Genomic DNA, 21,479 nt, shown 5'->3' on the forward strand with positions numbered 1-21,479 from the left:
AAGTCGATTTAATCTTCCCTACTCAACAATATGCATGGTCTAATGAGACTCGAGTTGGTTTATGTCTTACAAGTCTCATTGAAAAGATAGGTGATAGGTAAAAAATGCAAGGATTCATAGGTTCGCGTTTCATCAAACATAACATGTGCATGAGTTGAGATAAAAAAAAGCAAGCAAATAAATCATGAAAGCATATTAATTTAAGCATGAATCATTCTCCATGTTGGTTTCCCCTAATTAACCATTAACCCTAGCTAGGTGACTACTCACTCATTATCATGTTGATCATGCTAGCAAGGTTGCCAATCATACCAACAAAGTTAAACATGATGAATAAATTAAAGTAATTAAAAATAATTTAAAAGAGATTAAGAGAATTATACCTACTAATGATTCCAATAATAAAGCAAGAATAAAAGAAGTACTTGATGCTTGATTGAGAGGTTGTCAATCTCCCAATAATAACCCAAATAATCTTCAATTACCCAAAATAAAGGATGAACAAAAGAGTGATTAAGGAAATAAAACTTGTATTAAAACTTGATTAATTATTGATTACAAAACTAAAGAGAGTTTTGGTTGATATTAACTACACTAAAGATTGCTAAGAAGAACATGCTCTTCATATTAGACTAATGGGGTATTTATATTGGAAATTAGGTAAATGCATTAGGGTTAACTAAGGCTAAATTAGTAATTACACTTTTTAGATTTGAGCAAGGAAACGCCGGTATTTTTCAAAGGAAGGGCATCTTTCTTTGAAGCTTGAAGAAACGGATTTGTGCTGGACTGGAATCCGTGCGTCTTAGGCACGCGACGGCCGAATTTGTGAGTCTCTGCCCGGGCGTCTTTGGGAAAAGACGCACGTCTTCTGGTAGCTGCTGCCCGGGCGTCTTTGAAGGAAGACGCACGGATTGTGGTGCTGGGGACGGGCGAATTCAGGACAATCCGCACGGATTGCTCCTCAGTCTTGTTTCTTCTTCTTTTCTTCCCTTTTCTTCATAAAATCCTTGGGGATGCAAGGATCTTCCCTCATCATTGCCCATCTACTATAATATGTACAAAGGCCTTCTAATCTTGTCTAATTCGGGGGCTAAATATGCAAAACAAAGAACTAAAGACAATAAATGACCCAAATATGCACTAAAAAGCATGGGAACAAGGCTAATTCGGGGGCTAAATATGCTCTAATTATGGTCACATCAGGTCCTCACATCCGTTGGGTGGTGCCGAGGTGGCACTTGAGGTCCTTCACGGGGTTGCCCGCTTCGTGTGCTAGTCCTCGTTCTTTGATGGTGGTGGGTTTGAAGGTTTCCTCCTTCATTTATCCCGAAAGGCTCATGAGGCAAATGAGGCGTCAACAAAAGGTGCCCGCTCAAGATACCCTTGTCCAAGAGAATGTTTTCCGGAACTCCGAGCTTGTGGAGGTCTTCGAAAGATGGTGGGCCACTCGGCCGCTTTGGGAGGTACCAAACCCCGTTGCCACGACATGGGTGACTCCCGCTTATGTCAAGTGGTCACGTGCTCCGTCCTTGGAGGAGAGGTCTAAATTCCGTAAGGAAGAGGTTGTCGACTTGAAGTACTGAGAGGTTGGCAAGGCCAACCGTGCCTTCTTTGAGGAGTATGTTGATGGAGCTACCCCCGATGTGATGAGACCACCGAAGAGGAGGAGTTCCGGCCCCAAGAATATGGTGGGCCATGCATTGGCTCTTTTTGGGTCGAATATGGGGTCTTGTGCTAGACCGGAAGGCGTAGCTGTCTTAGATCCGTTGAGGATCCATTCCGAGGAGGAAGTCCATGCTAGGCGGGCCAACAAGAAGAACAAGGGGAAGATGTACCCCGCGGGAGAAGGCAAGGGTAGAATGGAAGAGTGAAGACCTGCATTACCCGTTTTATTATTATGTTGTATTATTGTTGTGAGTTTTTTATTATGTTGTACTTGCTATTTATTGTGTGTTTTGTACTAGTTTTATTATGTGAGGTGTTTTAGTTGACACCTTGGCTTCGACAAGTTGTAGACTCGTCGAGTTTTATTTGTTGTTCAAATTGTAATCCCTCCCATTATTAATTAAATAAGAGTATTGCCCGTGTCGAAAATTATGAACGCTTGTTCCTTCCATCCATTTGGTGAAGGCAATTCGATTTGAATTATCCTAAACATTTGCACTTAGGAAAGTGGTATTTTGTGAGGAATGGAGAAAGGCTTATTTTGTATTTCGTGGAGAAAAGGTAAAGTTGTTCCCTTTCTCTTTTTTTTGATGGGGATGTTTTGTATGTGGGTGATGTGTGTTTTTTTTATTATGGGGATGGTTGTATCCTTCTTGTGTAAGAAGGTCTGCCTACGTATCCACCTGAAAAGGTGAAATCAAACCATGATCGTAGTTCGAAATGTTTTGTAGAATTTGATTGGGTTTTGTGGTTGTATCGCTCATGCATAAGAAGGACTGCCTACGTATCCACCTGAAGAGGTGAAATCAAACCATGCTCGTAGTTCAGGGGGGGGGGGGTTTGTTTTAGTGCAAATGGATGTTGCCTTTGACAGATCAAAGGACATTCGAAACGGGCAAGGTGCCGCAGCTTAGACATGATAAAACATGCAATTTCAAATCAGAACACGTTGAGGAACTTGACTTGAAAAGAGGTTGAGGTGGTTGCTAGTTGTAAAACTAGGCTTAGGTTGTTGGTTGTTATGGTTCAAGGGTAGTATTTCTTGAGTTGGTCCAGGTTGGTCAGGTTTGTAAAGTCCTCCCCATCTAAGTCACTCAGTCTCACTGCGCCCCCCGAAAGTATTTTCTTGACCATGTATGGCCCAGCCCAGTTGGGTTTGAATTTCCCCCTCGGATCAACGGGTAATGGTGCTCGAACTGACTTGAGGACCAGGTCTCCCTCCCGGATGTTCCTGGGTTTAACCTTCTTGTTGAATGCCTGTTGTATACGCCGTTGGTATAGCTGGACGTTGTGCAAGGCGTTGAGTCGTCGTTCGTCTAGAAGAGTGAGTTTCTCGTACCTTCGACGGGTCCATTCCGCCCCGGGGACTTGACTCTCCAGTAGGATGCGTAGAGAAGGGACCTCTAACTCTACCGGTTGAACCGCCTCCATACCGTATGCTAGGTAGAAGGGTGTGGCGCCTGTCGGTGTTCGAATGGAGGTTCGGTATCCCCAGAGTGCGAATGGGAGTTTGCTGGGCCAGTCGTGGTAGTTGTCTTGCATTTTCTTGATAATGGTGACAAGAGTTTTGTTCGCTGCCTTCACCGCTCCGTTAATTTGGGGACAGTAAGGGGATGACCGATGTCGTTTGATCTTGTATTTTCCCAGCAAGGCCTGAGTTTCCGCCCGGAAGTGAGAGCCTTGATCGCTGATTATTTCATGGGGTACCCCATATCGGCAGATGATATTTATTTTGAATTAACTTGGCCACTTGTTTGGAGGTCAAGACTGCATATGACTGCGCTTCCACCCATTTGGTGACGAGGACGAAGCAATGCCCCTTATTGCCTGCCGGGTTGACTTTCCCGATTATGTCGATGCCCCAGGTTGAGAAAGGCCAGGGTGAGGTCATGGTGTATAAAAGGGATGGTGGTATGTGTTGTATGTTGGCGAAGATTTGGCAATTGTGGCAATGTTTGACGTAGTTACGGCAATCAACTTCCATGGTGGTCCAGTAGTAACCTAGCCGCATGATTTTCTGGGTAAACATCATTGCGCTCATGTGAGGGCCACATTCTCCGTCGTGAACCTCACCCATGACTTTTTTGGCTTTGTGATGGTCAATGCAAAGGAGGAGAATTCCTTGGGGTGTTCTTTTGTATAGTTGATTTTGGTTTATCACGAATTGTGATGCAAGTAAACGGATGGCTCTTTGTCCTCTTTGATCAGAGTTGGGAGGGAATTCGTTTTTGGTTTTGTAGTTTAGGATGGCTTGGTACCAAGGTTCATCATGGCTTTCCTCGTCGTTGATGATGGCACAAATGTGGGCTGGCTCGCTCCTTCTCGCGACACAAAGGGGCATCGATGTAATGTCGTCAGGTATGTTGACGAGCGCAGCAAGTTTTGCCAGGGCATCAGCAAATTGATTTTCCTCTCGTGGCAAATGGAAGTAATCGACTTGGTCGAAGAACTCGGCCTCTTGATTGATCTTTGCTCGGTAGGGAGCTAAGCTGTCAGATCGGATTTTCCATGATCCGGACACCTGATTGATGATGAGCGAGGAATCGCCGTGGACCCTCAGCCTCTTGATGCCAAGTGTGATGGCTCCTTGTAGACAGATGAGACATGCTTCATATTCAGTGGTGCTGTTGGTGACGGTAAAGTCTAGCTTGACCGAGATCGGAACATGTTCTCCCTCTGGTGATATTAAAAGGATTCCCCCCCCCCCCCCAAAGCCTCTCAGATTAGATGCACCGTCGAAGTATAGGTCCCATGCATCGGAATTGGCACAAAGGATGTCTTCGTCAGGAAGTGACCATATGTCAGTCGTTAGATCCTCGTTGACGGGATTTTCTGCCAGGAAATCGGCTACTGCCCTTCCCTTGATAACCTTGAGGGGTACAAACTTGAGATCAAATTCGGACAGCATGAGTGTCCACCTAGACAGCCTTCCATTTAGTACGGGTTTTTCGAATATGTATTTGACCGGGTCCATCTTGGAGTAGATGTGGACCGTGTAGCTGAGCATGTAATGCTGCAGCTTCTTTGTTGACCATATTAGGGCAAGCATGTCTTCTCCAGTTGGGTATACCTCGTTTCATAATCAATGAACTTTTTGCTGATGTAGTAGATGGCTCGTTCTTTGCCGCCGACTGTTTGTGCTAGCATTGGTCCCATGGCTGTGTTCGTAACAGTCAGGTATAGGGATAAAGGAATCCCTGGTTGAGGTGGCATGAGGACAGGAGGTTTGGATAGGATTTCCTTTATCCTGTCGAAGGCCTTTTGACAATCGTCATCTCAATCGGTGTGATCGGAGGCGCGAAGCTTCTTGAATATTGGTTCACAAATCATTGTGAGCTTGGCATTGAAGCGGCTGATGTATTGAACCTGACCGAGAAATCCCCGAATCTCCATCTCGTTCCTAGGCCGAGGCATTTGATGAGGGGCTTTGATTTTGGTTGGATCAATCTCAATGCCTCTTTTGCTGACGAGATGTCCCAAGAGTTTTCCGGAGGTGACCGCGAATGCACACTTCTGAGGATTTAGTCTCATGTTGTATTTCCGCAGGCGAGCGAAGAATTTCCGAAGGGCGCTGATGTGGCCGTCCCGTTCTTTTGATTTGACAATCATGTCATCGACATACACCTCTACCTCTTTGTGCATCATATCATGTAGGAGAGTGGTAGCGGTTCTTTGATAGGTCGCTCCGGCGTTGATGAGACCGAAGGGCATGACCGTGTAGCAATATATACCCCACTGTGTAGTGAATGCTGTCTTGTGCATATCTTCCTCAGCCATTTTAATCTGGTTGTATCCGGCATACATGTCCATGAATGATAGGAGAGCATGTTTGGCAGTATTGTCTACCAGAATGTCAACATGTGGCAAAGGGAAGTCGTCCTTAGGGCTAGCCTTGTTCAGATCCCAGAAGTCGACGCAAACCTGAATTCTTCCGTCTTTCTTTGGTACGGGCACAATGTTGGCCACCCAATCAGAGTATTCAGACACCTTGATGAACCCAGACTTGAACTGTTTGTCCACTTCTTCCTTGATTTTTAGGGCCCATTCAGGACGCATTCGACGTAGCATCTGTTTCACGGGTTTAGCTCCGGGCTTAATGGGTATCCGGTGCTCTGCAATTTCGCTGTCAATCCCAGGCATATATCTGTAGGACCAGGCGAACACGTCCTTGTATTCGTGTAGGAGGTCAATGAACTGTTGTCTTTCCGAGGGGTCCAGGGTTGTCCATATCCTAAGTTCTTGAGGTGAGTTGTCGGTTCCTACGTTAATAGGCTCGGTCTCCTCAATGATGGGGGTTCTGGTTTCTCGTTTTTCATGTTCTTTAGCTAGGTGAGGTGGGTAGTCACTCAAGTCGAATTCCTCATAGTCATTCAGAATTGCATTGCAGTTAAATTGAGTCGAATCATAAGCAAACTTAGCGTTCATTAAGTTGACACGAGCGAAACGCTCGGAAAGGATGGACATCTCGTGGTTAGTAAAAGGCGACACAGCATAGGAGGTGGCCCCTGGAACAGATGATGTGACCATAATTAGCGCATATTTAGCCCCCGAATTAGCCTTGTTCCCATGCTTTTTAGTGCATATTTGGGTCATTTCTTATCTTTAGTTCTTTGTTTTGCATATTCTTTGAGATTTTGATCCCTTGGTAGGAAAGGAGTAAGAATCTTGCATTTTCATGGCAAAACGAGACCAAATTGATCGAATCCAATGACCAAGCATCAAGGAGAGACAAGATTAGAAGGCCTTTGTACATATTATAGTAGAAGAGAAATGTTGAGAAAGGATCCTTGAGTCCCCAAGGAAATCCCCAAGGAATTTATGAAGAAAAGGGAAGAAAAGAAGAAGATGTCTTGCTGAGTGACAATCCGTGCGGATTGTCACCAATCCGGCCGTCCCACAGCTGCACAATTCGTGCGGCTTTGCTCTAATCCGCTCGGATTCCACCTCAACAATCCGCCCGGATTCCCCCGAATCCGCTCGGACCCCATCGCCAGAATCCGATCGTCCCGACCTTATTCCGCCGGATTCCAAAGACGGCGTGATTTCCTCTTTCCAAGCTACGAAGAAAGAAGCCCTTCCTTCGAAAAATACCGGCTCCTCCTTGCTCAATCTAAAAAGTGTAATTACTAGTTTAGCCCTTAGTTAACCCTAATGCATCATCCCTAATTTCCACTATAAATACCCCATTAGTCTAATTAGAGGAGCATGTTCTTCTTATCAATAATTAGAGTAGTTAATATCAATCAAATCTCTCTTTAGTAATGTAATCAACAATTAATCAAGTTCTAATACAAGTTTTATTTCCTTAATCTCTCTTTTGTTCATCCTTTATTTTGGGTAATTGAAGATTATTTGGGTTATTGTTGGGAGATTGGCAACCTCTCAATCAAGCATTCAAGTACTTCTTTTATCTTTGCTTTATTATTGGAATCATTAGTAGGTATAATCTCTTAATCCCTTTTTAATTATTGTTAATTACTTTCATTTATTCATCATGTTTCATATTGTTGGTATGATTGACAACCTTGCTAGCATGATCAACATGATAATGAGTGAGTAGTCTCTTAGCTAGGGTTAATGGGTGATTAGGGGAAACCAACATGGGGAATGATTCATGCTTAAATTAATATGCTTTCATGTTTTATTTGCTTGCTTGTTTTGATCTCAACTCTTGCACATGTTATGTTTGATGAAATGCTAAGCCTATGAATCCTTGCATTTACTATCATCTTCTATCTTTTCAATGAGACTTGTAAGACATAACCCAACTCGAGTCTCATTAGACCATGCATGTTGTTGAGTAGGGAAGATTAAGTCGACTTGTAGGTGTTGTACAATCTAATCGATTCGGCTCCGGGACCCAAACTTTCCTAGGATTGTAAGATATAACCCAACTCAATCCATCACAATAATAATTGCTTGCTTATAATTTGAGAACATGTTTGTATGATCAATTCCCATGATTCCCCTATGATCCCATGACACCCTAGTGCTTTTTAATCATTTGTTTACACCCCTTTTTAATTCATCTTGCTAGTTTATTTTCATTGCTATTTTAGTTAGTGACCTTCTACATCAACCCAAATTGTGACACCCCTAAGACACCACTAGTTTCAATAGAAATCTCATTTCAACTCCCGTCCCTTGGGATCCGACCTTTACTTGCCTCTTTACTAATTGTAGAGTTGTTTGTGAAGTTATAAATTGTGTTTTGATTCGACCGTGACCCAACGACCACATTTTTAATTGTGAACACGAAACGGACCCGACCAAAAATGGCGCCGTTGCCGGGGACGGTGTTTGTTTGATTTAGATTTTCTTTTTATTGTTATTAGTTGTGTCTTTCTTCGCCTTGGGGAAGTAAAACTCCTCAAGGTTTGTTCTAATTGTTTTCGAGTTGTTTGATATTTTGCATGTCTAGAAGGTTACAAGGTGATTTGTTACCTTTTGACCGTGAAATCGAAAGAACCTTGACGAACAATAGGAGACTTGTTAGGAGGAATTTAAGAGGTATTAGTGAAGTTGTTCAACCCACTAGTGAGTTCGTCAATCCTTTCGCAATAGAAGGAGAGGAGAACCCATTACACAATACCCCACAAAATCCACCTACAATGCCTAAATTCTCGTCACACTCCGTACCCACCGAGGAGAATCTACCAAATGGTACTCCTACACCGCAACATCTAACCGGAAATTTTATTGCCAAGTCCGCCTTCATCCAATTAGTTGAGAGGAGCCAATTTGGGGGGATGCCTAGTGAAGACCCTCATTCTCATATGGAAACCTTTTGCGACTATTGTGATGCAATCTCTCAAACGGGCGTGACTCAAGACCAAATTAGATGGGTCTTATTTCCTTTTTCTTTAATCGTCAACGCGAAGCAATGGTTGAAGGGCCTTGATAAGGCCACCCTCGGAATAGATTCTTGGAAGAAGTTGGCTCTAGGTTTCTACAAAAAATTCTACCCACCGGAAAAGACTAACATGCTAAGAGCTCAAATTACGGGTTTTAAGCAAAGGGATGAAGAATCTTTGTATGAAGCTTGGAAGCGGTTCAAGGGAATTTGTCGCTCATGTCCTCACCATGGACTTAGCGAATGGTTCTTGGTACAACAATTTTGGAATGGTTTATATGAAGATTCTAGAAACATTCTCAATATGGGATCGAATGGAATGTTCACCGAAGTTGATGACAATCAAACATGGAACAAGATTGAGGAAATGGCGGTCCATAACTCACAATACAGTAGACCTCGCAAGGCTACTAGAGGAGGAAAGCATGAAGTGGACTCCGTTACTCAATTGGGTGCTCAACTTAGTGCTCACATTGACACAATCAATTTGAAGTTTGAACAAGCTATGGCTAGACTTGAATAAAACTCAAAATCATCAAAGCATCATGTTAATGCCATGACGGCATCCTCATCAATCCCAAGTGGGATATGTGAGAATTGTGGAACTTTGGGACATGACCAAGGTGAATGTAGGGGAACAAATGAACAAGTGAATGCTTTCCAAGCATACAAGAGTGGTACCCCTTATTCCAACTTTTACAATGAAAACACCAAATTCCATCCAAATCTCTTATACAAAAGCAAAAATGTTCAAAACCCTCAAACAACATACACTCCACCACCTATGAGAAACCAAAATCAAAGACCCTTTTACAATCAAAACCAAGGTTACCAAAATCAAAATCCATACAATCACCAAAATGACCAAGGTTTTGATGTCCAAAAAGCGGTCCTCCAAATGCAAAAGAATCAACAAGAATTTTTCACTCAAATGCAAAAAGATAGCCAAGCAAAGGAAACCACCATCAACAACATTCTAGCTCACACCAAGATGTTGGAAACACAATTGACTCAACTAGCATCTTCAAGCTCACAAAGACAAAAGGGGCAATTACCACCTCAAAGTAATCCCCCTAGACATGAAACGGTTAGTGCCATTCACTTGAGAAGTGGTACAAGGTATGAAGCACCGAAGAAGCAAGTTGAGGATGAAGTTGTGGAAGCTAGTGAAAAGGAAGAAATTGTGCAAAGCTCCAAAGATGGAGAATCATCAAAAGAAGAAAGTTCAAAGAAAAATGAAGACAAGGTCAAGGAGAAGGAGCCCATTGTGATTAGACTTCCTTTTCCAAGTCGTCAAGCCAAGCCCAAATTTGATGATCAACTTGGAAAGTTCATGGAAATTGTGAAGAATTTGGAAGTCTCAATTCCTTTCACGGAATTAATCAATCACGTGCCGGCCAATGCGAAATACATGAAAGATATCCTCACAAAGAAGAAGTCGATCCAGAAGCTTGAGACTATCGCCTTCACTAAGGTGAGTAGTGCAATACTTCAAGGAGTTCACCTCCAAAACTAAAGGATCCGGGAAGCTTCTCAATACCGTGTACCATTGGCGACACGACGATCAACAAAGCCTTATGTGATCTAGGGGCTAGTGTGAGTGTCATGCCGTACTCGGTAAGTAAAAGGTTGGGGATGGGAGAGCTTAAATGCACCAACATCACACTCCAAATGGCCGATAGATCGACGAAGACACCATTAGGGATATGGGAAGATGTCCCCGTGCGAATTGGGAAGTTTTTCATCCTGGTGGACTTTGTCATTGTTGATATGGAGGAAGATTCCAACATTCCAATCATTTTAGGAAGACCTTTCCTACACACCGCGGGTGCGGTGATTGATGTGAAACATGGTGAGCTCACTCTAGAACTGGGAGATGAAAGCATAACTTTTAATCTTGACAAGACTATGAGAGCTCCTTGTTTGCATGAACCATGTTTCATGATTGATCACTATAGCCGAAAGGATGAAAGGAAGAAATCGGAACTCCAATGGAAGAAGAAAATTGAAGATGCTCCATTCAAAGAGCAAGTGAATTGTGACAAGGAGAGCTTGCAAAGCTCATCAAAATCAATTAAGGAAGAAGAGGATGGCCTCATTGGCCAAGAGAAGAAATTGGGAGAGTTGTCTCCATCTAAGCAAGAGATTTTCAATGATCAACTTAATGAAGTTTGTGGTCTTTGGGACAACGAATTTGAAGGGATTTTTAATCCCTACATTGGTAATGCCATCGATCAAGACCGACAACAAGGGCCAAGATCTATTGAAGACCTCTACCATGATAATGAACAAGCTTTCGATTACTTTTTCAAGGTGTTGAGCAACATCAACAACACCTTGGACATGCCCCCTTGACATCTCATCAAGAATGAGAGTTTGGTGGAGTCCTCCCTAAACCACCATTTGTAAATATTTCTAACTCCCTAACTCGCATTTCAACTCTTGTATTACATTTTTGTCATCTTTGGATTTATTTTATTTACTTTGATCAAGATAATTGTCATGATAGAGAGAAGTGAGGGAGGCACTAATAATTTCAATTGATGTGTAGTGTTTTAGCTTAGTGTGGGGATGACAATTGCCTAGGCTATCCATGCCTAGTAGTGCCCCCACAATGACGAACACAAGACTTGAAGAAAGAATAGAAGAATGGTAAGGGAAATGCATTGTGCACGGATGGAACTGAATCCGAGTACACAGGGGAAGAATCCGAGCGGATTCCTGAGAATCCGCCCGTCTTCAGTATTCCGAGCATACTGGGTCGAAGACACACGACTTTATAAGCTGAGATTTTGGAAGATTTTTGACTGTAAGAGAATTAGGGCGTCTTGGAATATAATCCGCCCGTCTCTGTAAATCCGTCCGTCCTGGACTGAAGACGCCCGTCTTCTCTGCTGAGGAAAACAAGAAAAATTTCCTGGACTGAAATCCGTCCGTCTTCAGGCAAATCCGCCCGTCCCGCATCAATAAAATCCAAGCGTTTTCTTATGAATCCGCCCGTCTTTAGGCGAGTTTTATAAAACCCAGAAAGAGCAGAATCCGCACGGATTGGGCAGAATCCGCACGGATTGCCCCTGCAGTTCGAAAATTTCGGTCTTTATAAAATCCCTCCCACCTTCCTTCATTCATTCATTCATTCATTCATAAACACTACCCACAACATCAAAACCCTCATCCTCTCCATCACAAAAACAAAATCCCTCAACAACATTCACCAAAAACAAATCAAATCATCCTTCTAACAACAAATCAATCACTCCTTCTTCAATAAAAATCAAAACCAAGCACAAAATCTTCAACCTTTGGGTCGATTTTTGATTTCATAAAGGCAAAGCCTTTCACCTTTAAATCGATTTGGGTACACTACAAATTGAAGATTTTTCATTCTTTTCTTGGTTAGTTCATCAATGGCAAGGACTAAGGGAGCAACAAAGGCAACAAAGGCTAAGGCACTCTCACAAAGGCAAAAGGCTCTTCAAACAAAGAAAGCATTGGCTATGGTGGTAGCAACACCAAACTTGGAAGTGCAACAACAACAACAACCTTCTATGGGAGCAACAACACCTTCTACTCCGGAAATTGATCAACTTTTGCATTATCCGGAGGTAACTTTTATTTCTGAAACCCATAGAAATACTTTTGCCAAGTTTGCTAGGAAATCAATTCAATCCACCAAATTTATATGTGAAGATACCTTAGAAAAATTGGGTGTTCTTGAGCAAACTAGAGCCTTTTTCAAAGCCATGGGGTTGAAGAAATTGTTTGAAACAAAGGAATTGACATACCCCTCCCTTACCTTGGAATTTTTGAGTTCTTTGAAAGTCACCAAAGTTGAAAGTAAGGAGAATCTCGAGTTTCGTCTAGCTAATGTTAGTAGACGCATTTCCTTTAGGGAATTGAGTGAAATTTTGGGTCTTAGTGATGAATCGAGATATTTTAAGAATTATGGAAAGTATGACCCCGACCCTCTTTGGGAGGCAATTTCCGGGAGGAAATTTGAGGACTTTCATGCGAGTCGTGCTCTTTTGGTCCACCATCCGGGCATAAGAGTATGGCAAAAGGTCATGGGAAACACCATAGTTGCAAGGAAAGATACCAACCATTTCACCAAGCTTGATTTTATTCTCCTTGAATCGGCTTTGAACATTGGAAGAGTACACACCAAGCCTTACAATTCTTTGAGGCTCTTGGTAGATAGATGGCTCAACATTGATTGTGGGAAGAAGGGCACTACCGTTATTGTCAATGGCGGCCTAGTCACTATCCTAGCTAAGTACTTTGATCCTAACTTCAATAAGGATAACAAGTACAAAGCAAAGGAGGGTGGCCATCTTGTTGATATGTATACTATGATACACAAGTACAAGTGGGTTGCCCATAACCCCCTTGACACTAAGTATGGATGGCTCACTAGTGAAGCTAGATCGTTCACCTTGCCTTCAAAGATTTGTCGTCTAAGCGTCCACCGGACCAATTATCTACTTCCCCTTTCTAAAGAGGCCGAGTATATTATCCAACAACAAAAGGGTGAACTTGAAATGCCCTCATCTTCCATTGTCATACCACCTTACCCCTTTGAGTATGAAGAGTTCAAGCCGGAAGGAGTTGAAGCTAGGAATGATTATGTGACTCTTCTCATGCAAGCAATGCACAAGCAATCCTTTGAGGATCGGAAAAATGCTTACTTGGCTCAATATCCACCCCTCCTACACTTAGCTAGGCAAGGACTACTTGATCCATATTGTCCTTTGCCTAGTTGGGCGGATAGAGAAGTCCTATTTCCGGGTGCATCTAGGGACGTTTCGGGTGACAATGAGGTTGTTGGTAATGATGAAGAAGTTGATGATAACATTGATGAAGAAGCAAGTGAAGAAGGAGAAAAGGATGGTGAAGATGATGATGAGCAAGATGAGGAAGAAAGTGAAGAAGCAAATGACAAGGGAAGTGGCAATGTGACCACTTCTAAAGAGGAAAGTGATGGTGATAGCATGATGGAAGATTAGCAAGCCTTGCAGACTCCTACCCTCTCATGGTTTGTCTATTTCTCTCTTTGTTTTAATTATAATTTTGATCATGGTTGGAGTAGTCCTAGAACCATAGAGGACTCACACCTCGGTACCATTGAGGTGTTCTCATTTTATTGTTCCCATTTTTCAAAATCCAAAATGACAAATTAGTTTCATGCATTGCATAGTGTGTGCATGAACTACACCCATCCTTGGACATTAGCAATAGTGTCTCACTCGGTTTGGGGAAGTTAATGCATACACAACGGGAGGTAATCTAAATTATCCTCTCCGTCATAACAAAAACCATGCATCATGTAGTGTAGCTTAGTGTAAATTGCATTTAGTGTAGAAATCATGCATCATCTTTGCATAATTTCCATCATTTTGGCCATTGAGGACAATGCCCATATTAGTGTAGGGATGGGAATTCTAACATTTAACTCTTATTCAAAAATCCACAAAAAATTGAAAAATTTCAAAAATCATAAAAATTTGAAAATTGAAAACCCAAAAACATGTTTATTTCCTTTTGTAGTCTTGTATATATTGTGTTTGTTCTATCCTTGTTCACATTGATTGACTACGCCACATCCGAGACATGAGGATCATGAAGACCGCATGGCATGATCTTTTCAATCTCCTTTTTCCTCTCTATGTTAATGACTATGTGGCTTTATTTTGATTGATGCGGTATAACAATGTGAATTTAGGACTTGCATTTAGTTTATATGTCATATTAGTTGATAGAATCACTTGCATTAGGATGTTTATATTAGTTTCATCATGGCATGTAGTTGCATGTTAGAAATGTTTTGAAAAATGCCTAATTAGGAACTTTGACAAGAGCAACTAAGCCATTACAAATACTTGTTCAACTTAAGACTTTGCCTACTAGAATGGTTGTAAAACACCCTAGATAGTGTCATACTAGTGTCTTTTGACCCATGACCCAAAGCCTAGTCAAGGGTTTTCATGTGAGTCACCTATCCAACCCCGTGATGCGATATGGACTTGGTTAACTTGTCTAGGTGACCTTGTTTGACCTTCTGGTAAGGCAACCCAAAAATAATTTCTATCAATAAGCTTGAAGTGCTCATTTCAAAGAAATTTTGTCATGTGGAAGTAATCTAATGCCAAGGAACCTCAAATGTTATGAATTGTTGAAAGTTGAGAAATTTAAGTTGTTTTGATGGAGGCGTACCACTTCGATGTGCTTTGGTGCGGGATCCATTGAATTGGGCCCCCATACGGTTGTGAATTCGGCCGCCCAGAGACAGAGTGACTATCACCCCGAAAAGCTATTGTCTAGAGGTTAACCGGTTGCCTAATAAGCGATTGGCGAAAGCAAAGGACACTAGCCCGGAAGGGACAAACCCCATCTTAAATTTTTGAAATGTGAAAGTGAAATGAGGACAATTTTGAAAGATAGTCATATCCACCCATTGTCATTAAAGATTTGAGCATTTCATTCCCAAAAAGCCTTTTTGTCAAGCCACTTGGTCGAGCTTGGGACGATCCATGACCTTTACCTTTGTAGAGAATTCGAGACTTGTCATGTCATATGCTACTAGCATCATAGGGATCATCATTCCACCACCATCCGATCGCTCTTGACGAAAGCATTTGGAAATTGAGGACGAAAGTAGTCTAGTTTAACATCATTTGGAGGTGATTTAGTGCCATCCTCTTAGCCTTAGTAATTTGTTGAACTAGTATTTGTGAAGGATTACATGCTCTTAAATTTGTTCCTCTTTAGTGCCTCCGCAACTTGATGAGGAAGTGGCTATTCCTTTTGTAGATGCATCCATTATGTGATTTTGTGTGCTTAATGTTTGGATGTGTTGCCATTTTGGCAAGACCCACCTTGCCTTGCAAGAAGGCATCCTACCTCATGGTTGTCTTGTTGTGAGTTGAAGGAGCGGAGTGAGACCCGCTAATTGTCTCATATCGGCTATATTATTAGGATAGGTTAGTATTGGTCCTAGTCTTTGTCACCTCTTTACTCGGGACGAGCAAAGGTTCGGTTTGGGGATATTTGATGTGACCATAATTAGCGCATATTTAGCCCCCGACTTAGCCTTGTTCCCATGCTTTTTAGTGCATATTTGGGTCATTTCTTATCTTTAGTTCTTTGTTTTGCATATTCTTTGAGATTTTGATCCCTTGGTAGGAAAGGAGTAAGAATCTTGCATTTTCATGGCAAAACGAGACCAAATTGATCGAATCCAATGACCAAGCATCAAGGAGAGACAAGATTAGAAGGCCTTTGTACATATTATAGTAGAAGAGAAATGTTGAGAAAGGATCCTTGAGTCCCCAAGGAAATCCCCAAGGAATTTATGAAGAAAAGGGAAGAAAAGAAGAAGATGTCTTGCTGAGTGACAATCCGTGCGGATTGTCACCAATCCGGCCGTCCCACAGCTGCACAATCCGTGCGGCTTTGCTCTAATCCGCTCGGATTCCACCTCAACAATCCGCCCGGATTCCCCCGAATCCGCTCGGACCCCATCGCCAGAATCCGCCCGTCCCGACCTTATTCCGCCCGGATTCGAGCACAGCGTGATTTCCTCTTCTCCAAGCTACGAAGAAAGAAGCCCTTCCTTCGAAAAATACCGGCTCCTCCTTGCTCAATCTAAAAAGTGTAATTACTAGTTTAGCCCTTAGTTAACCCTAATGCATCCTCCCTAATTTCCATTATAAATACCCCATTAGTCTAATTAGAGGAGCATGTTCTTCTTATCAATAATTAGAGTAGTTAATATCAATCAAATCTCTCTTTAGTATTGTAATCAACAATTAATCAAGTTCTAATATAAGTTTTATTTCTTTAATCTCTCTTTTGTTCATCCTTTATTTTGGGTAATTGAAGATTATTTGGGTTATTGTTGGGAGATTGACAACCTCTCAATCAAGCATTCAAGTACTTCTTTTATCTTTGCTTTATTATTGGAATCATTAGTAGGTATAATCTCTTAATCCCTTTTTAATTATTGTTAATTACTTTCATTTATTCATCATGTTTCATATTGTTGGTATGATTGACAACCTTGCTAGCATGATCAACATGATAATGAGTGAGTAGTCTCTTAGCTAGGGTTAATGGGTGATTAGGGGAAACCAACATGGGGAATGATTCATGCTTAAATTAATATGCTTTCATGTTTTATTTGCTTGCTTGTTTTGATCTCAACTCTTGCACATGTTATGTTTGATGAAATGCTAAGCCTATGAATCCTTGCATTTACTATCATCTTCTATCTTTTCAATGAGACTTGTAAGACATAACCCAACTCGAGTCTCATTAGACCATGCATGTTGTTGAGTAGGGAAGATTAAGTTGACTTGTAGGTGTTGTACAATCTAATCGATTCGGCTCTGGACCCAAACTTTCCTAGGATTGATATAACCCAACTCAATCCATCACAACAATAATTGCTTGCTTATAATTTGAGAACATGTTTGTATGATCAATTCCCATGATTCCCCTATGATCCCATGACACCCTAGTGCTTTTTAATCATTTGTTTACACCCCTTTTTAATTCATCTTGCTAGTTTATTTTCATTGCTATTTTAGTTAGTGACCTTCTACATCAACCCAAATTGTGACACCCCTAAGACACCACTAGTTTCAATAGAAATCTCATTTCAACTCCCGTCCCTTGGGATCCGACCTTTACTTGCCTCTTTACTAATTGTAGAGTTGTTTGTGAAGTTATAAATTGTGTTTTGATTCGACCGTGACCCAACGACCACATCTTTAATTGTGAACACGAAACGGACCCGAGCAACAGACTCCAGGATGTCACCCTAGTAGACTCAGCCTCTGAATCAGCCACTACTTTGTGATAGAACAGCGGGAAGGGGACCTTGACTGGGACATCAGGAGTGTTAGGAGCTATGACAGACTCTGACTCCGACTCAGACTCAGATTCGGATTCTTCGTCACTTCCCTCCTTGAACATAGGGCCTTCTCCAGTTGTGATCTTGAGAATGCGGCCTTGACGATCGATCCACTTGACGGTCTTCCTCCAGCCTTGTGTAGCTTTCTCCGGGTCAGTGTCGGAGATCAAGGCAGTTGGGTCAAATTGGTTGTCCTTCAGGGCGATGTTGATGATGTCCTCAAAGTCGAGGTGCTTGATGTTATCTTCCCCAAAGAGGAGAGTGACAGCTTGTCCATCGAGGCATGATGACGGCTTAGACTCGGTTGAAGCAGCTTCGACATTGTTGGGGATGAAGTAGCAGTCCTGGAAGACTTCCACACCCGGGTACCTAGCCTTGGCCACAGAGTCATAGATCGGCTCCGGAAAGCCATGGTAGGGCTCTGATTCTCTCTCGGGGACAAAGTATCCATTGAGGGTCAGATGATAGGGACGGAGGATAAGCCCGTGCTTCTTGCGTTTTCGGACTAGGAGGTTCATCTCATGGATATCTTCATCTGTAGGCTCATATCCCAGTTCGAAGGGAATGTTGGGGACCTTAGCCTGTTTCAAGGGAGGTAAGGTGCTCTTCAGTGGATTGAGGGGTAAACCCAGGAAGTAACCCTGGCGTATCATGATGCGGTTGATTGTGAGGTTGGCAAATGGGTCATAATCAAAGGGTGTCGATTCATCAGTTATGGCATTCATGGCTTGGAATCCCCACATTTCATTATCATCTTCCTCGATGGCCTGGGAGGCTATTCCCTTTCTCATGACAGATTTGATCGGGGAAGCAGGAATTGTGATTGTTTTCCCGTTGAAGGGGACCCTGATCTTCTGGTGGAGAGTTGAGGTAACCGCCTTGACGACGTGAATCCAGGGACCTCCCAGGAGCATATTGAAAGAGGCGTCGATGTCGACCACCTGAAAACTGGTTTGTCTTTCCAGTGGTCCGATTGCGATAGTCAGAGTGACGAGTGTGGGATTTATCTGTATGCATCCCTTTAATTTTAAGGATTATAACGAATAATAATGATGAATGCTAGTCATAAAATGAATTACATAAACAAAAGGGGTAGAGAATGAAGAAACAACCTTCGGTCCTAGCAAAATCGGCCTAAGAACAATATCGCAATGATATTCACCTATCAGTTGCACCCAAGATGATATGAGATATGCCCTTAACTTGTTGCTAGAATCGATCCCTCAATTGCTGTAAAATTGCTTAGTGTTTTTCTTTTTTTGTGTTTTTAGATGAGAGGCAAGAATAGGTTAAAAATTAGGTTAGAAAAATTCACTCCTCTCTCTCCCTTTAACCGTGTATATGGGAGTGAGTAGGGTAGATTTTTTCTTCTAATTATTCGGCCCATATTAACCGAAATTAGAGAGATGAATTTCTCTTTATTTTCGGTTTTTCTACTTACCCAAAATAAGGAGATTAAATCTTCTTATTTTGGTAGTATGCAAAATGTATAAAATGTATTAAATATAAATTATCATTTATATTATTCCGCATTAACAAGTCTACACACAACAGCTTGCGGTTGATTTATTAATGTCAATAATAATTTATTATGACAATATCGTATAATTATCATTTCCTGATTAAATATAACCGATTACATTTAATTACGAATTAACATATTAATTCGTCCAGGCTAACATTATATACATTAATTAAATATAACTTATTATATTCAATTTACGAATTGACAGTTAATTCGTTTCAACTAATATTATTTAATCGGCATTAAATAATTGTCTCATCAACACATTGACTAACTGTTTAGTCATATAAGGCATCAATGTGATTACATTTCATAACCACATCTCTCAAACACATCCTTTAGGTGTGACTTTTAGGGACCAGTTGATCACCGCCATCAGTATGATAATAACGTCAAACATTCTAGCAAGCCAACCGTTATTAGGTAATCGTTAATCAACTGATTAAAATACGAAGTATACCCTTGTGAAACTGTAACAGATTTACAAATGTTATCACACTAATTTGTGGAGGACACAAGCTCCAACAAACTCCCACTTGTCCTCACAAGTGTATGTGCGATAACCGATTCTCATATCCTAAAATTTCTCCCACTAAATGTAAAACAATTTGCAAAATCTGTATTCACAAAGGTCGTATTTTACAAGTGATCTGTATCAAGAGTGGTTTCCCCGACTAAAGAGTAACTTAACTGATAAACGAATCATCATTCGAGCATGGCCATGCATTTCAGTTACTACTCCTCGAGTGGCCCTGAGAAATAACTATACCTGATAAGGGTTGGATATTTTCCTCAACTCGAATCCTGCAGATGTAAGCACAGTATGAAATGACCCAGAAAAAATCTACTTAGCCTCCATTTACGGCAGACCGTGAGAAAGAAACCAAAGTCACCCAAAAACTGCCTTAATCTCAAGAGACAGTCGATAGTCAAAAGAATCGACTCTAGGAACACATTGGACGTCCAATCCACGACCTGGCACCGAATGTTTTTAAACATTTAGGACTCCTTTAAGTTGTCACAAAAATTTGTCCTACGAGGTATCGTTATAATCTCGCATCTGTGATCGATCAGTCAACCGTTTGACTTATGGCTCGTTGAACCCACCATCAATCGACTGCACAATATAATAGCCAGAGTTATCAGCTCATTAAGGCGATTACGGACCAAAACAAATATAATGTAATTCAATTCACTTTGTGGCGTTCAATGTTGTCAGTACAATCCACATGAAAAATAAAATATTATATATAAAAAGATGAAGTTATAAATAGTATATGAAAACGATAATGTATCAAATTCATAATAAACTACTACAACTCAGGAACACGTTTAATTCCCATGGAAATAACGTGCCCTACATGCTTATCATAATTCAATGGTTTAGTGAGAGGATCCACGATGTTATCATCCGTCGCAATCTTGTCAATCACTATCTCCTCTTGCTCCACATAATCACGGATCAGGTGAGCTTTCTGATGTACATGTCTATATCGTAAGTCCTTGTAAGAATTGACACATCCATATCGCTTCCTTTGCTGCCTCCAAAGCGGCATAGTACTCGGATTCAGTAGTAGAATCTGCTACAACACTCTGTTTGGAACTCTTCCAGCTGGCCGCAGCACCATTAAGAGTAAAAACGAACCCGGATTGAGATTTTGAATCATCCCGATCCGTTTGGAAGCTAGCATCTGGGTAACTGATTGCGCATAGCTTAGTATCTCCTCCATAAGTCAATACCCAATCCTTAGTCCTCCGTGGGTACTTGAGGATGTTTTTAACAGCTATCCAGTGTGTTTCACCTGGAGTCTTTTGGTACCGACTCGTCATACTCAATGCATATGCCACGTCTGGACGTGTGCATATCATGGCATACATGATCGATCCTATTGCAGATGCATAAGGAATACGACTCATGCGTTCAACCCCTTCAGGCGTCGTGGGTGACTGAGACTTGCTCAACTGCATCCCAGACGTCATTGGAAGGTTCCCCTTCTTGGAGTTGGTCATGCTGAACCTCTCAAGAATTTTATCCAAATAAGACTACTGACTAAGTGATAACGTCCGTCGTGATCTATCTCGGTAGATACGGATTCCCAAAATGCGTTGTGCCTCACCCAGATCTTTCATCTGGAAATGGTTCTTCAACCATCCTTTAACCGAAGATAAGAGAGGAATGTCATTCCCAATCAAGAATACATCACCGACATACAATATCAAGAATACAATCTTGCTCCCACTCGACTTGATATACAAGCATGGTTCTTCGACCGATCGAGTGAAACCATGCTCTTTTATCACCTGGTCGAAACGATGATTCCAACTCCGAGAAGCTTGCTTAAGTCCATAAATGGAACGCTTAAGCTTGCATACTTTCTTAGGATACTCAGGATCTATGAAACCTTCGGGTTGCACCATGTACAACTCTTCCTTCAAATAACCGTTTAAGAAGGCGGTTTTCACATCCATTTGCCAAATTTCATAATCATGAAAAGCGGCAATCGCTAAGATTATCCAGATGG

At 41.6% G+C, this 21,479-nt stretch overlaps 1 non-coding gene across 1 annotated transcript; it reads right to left on the bottom strand.

Moving 5' to 3' along the window:
* Nucleotides 1-8,651: 8,651 nt before the first annotated feature.
* On the bottom strand, nucleotides 8,652-8,758 carry LOC141650701 (small nucleolar RNA R71). The gene has a single exon (XR_012546719.1). It is a non-coding gene; the product is annotated as a small nucleolar RNA R71 (small nucleolar RNA).
* Between the last annotated feature and the right edge of the window lie 12,721 nt (nucleotides 8,759-21,479).

Source organism: Silene latifolia, chromosome 3 (genome assembly GCF_048544455.1).
Source record: "Silene latifolia isolate original U9 population chromosome 3, ASM4854445v1, whole genome shotgun sequence".
NCBI lineage: Eukaryota > Viridiplantae > Streptophyta > Magnoliopsida > Caryophyllales > Caryophyllaceae > Silene > Silene latifolia.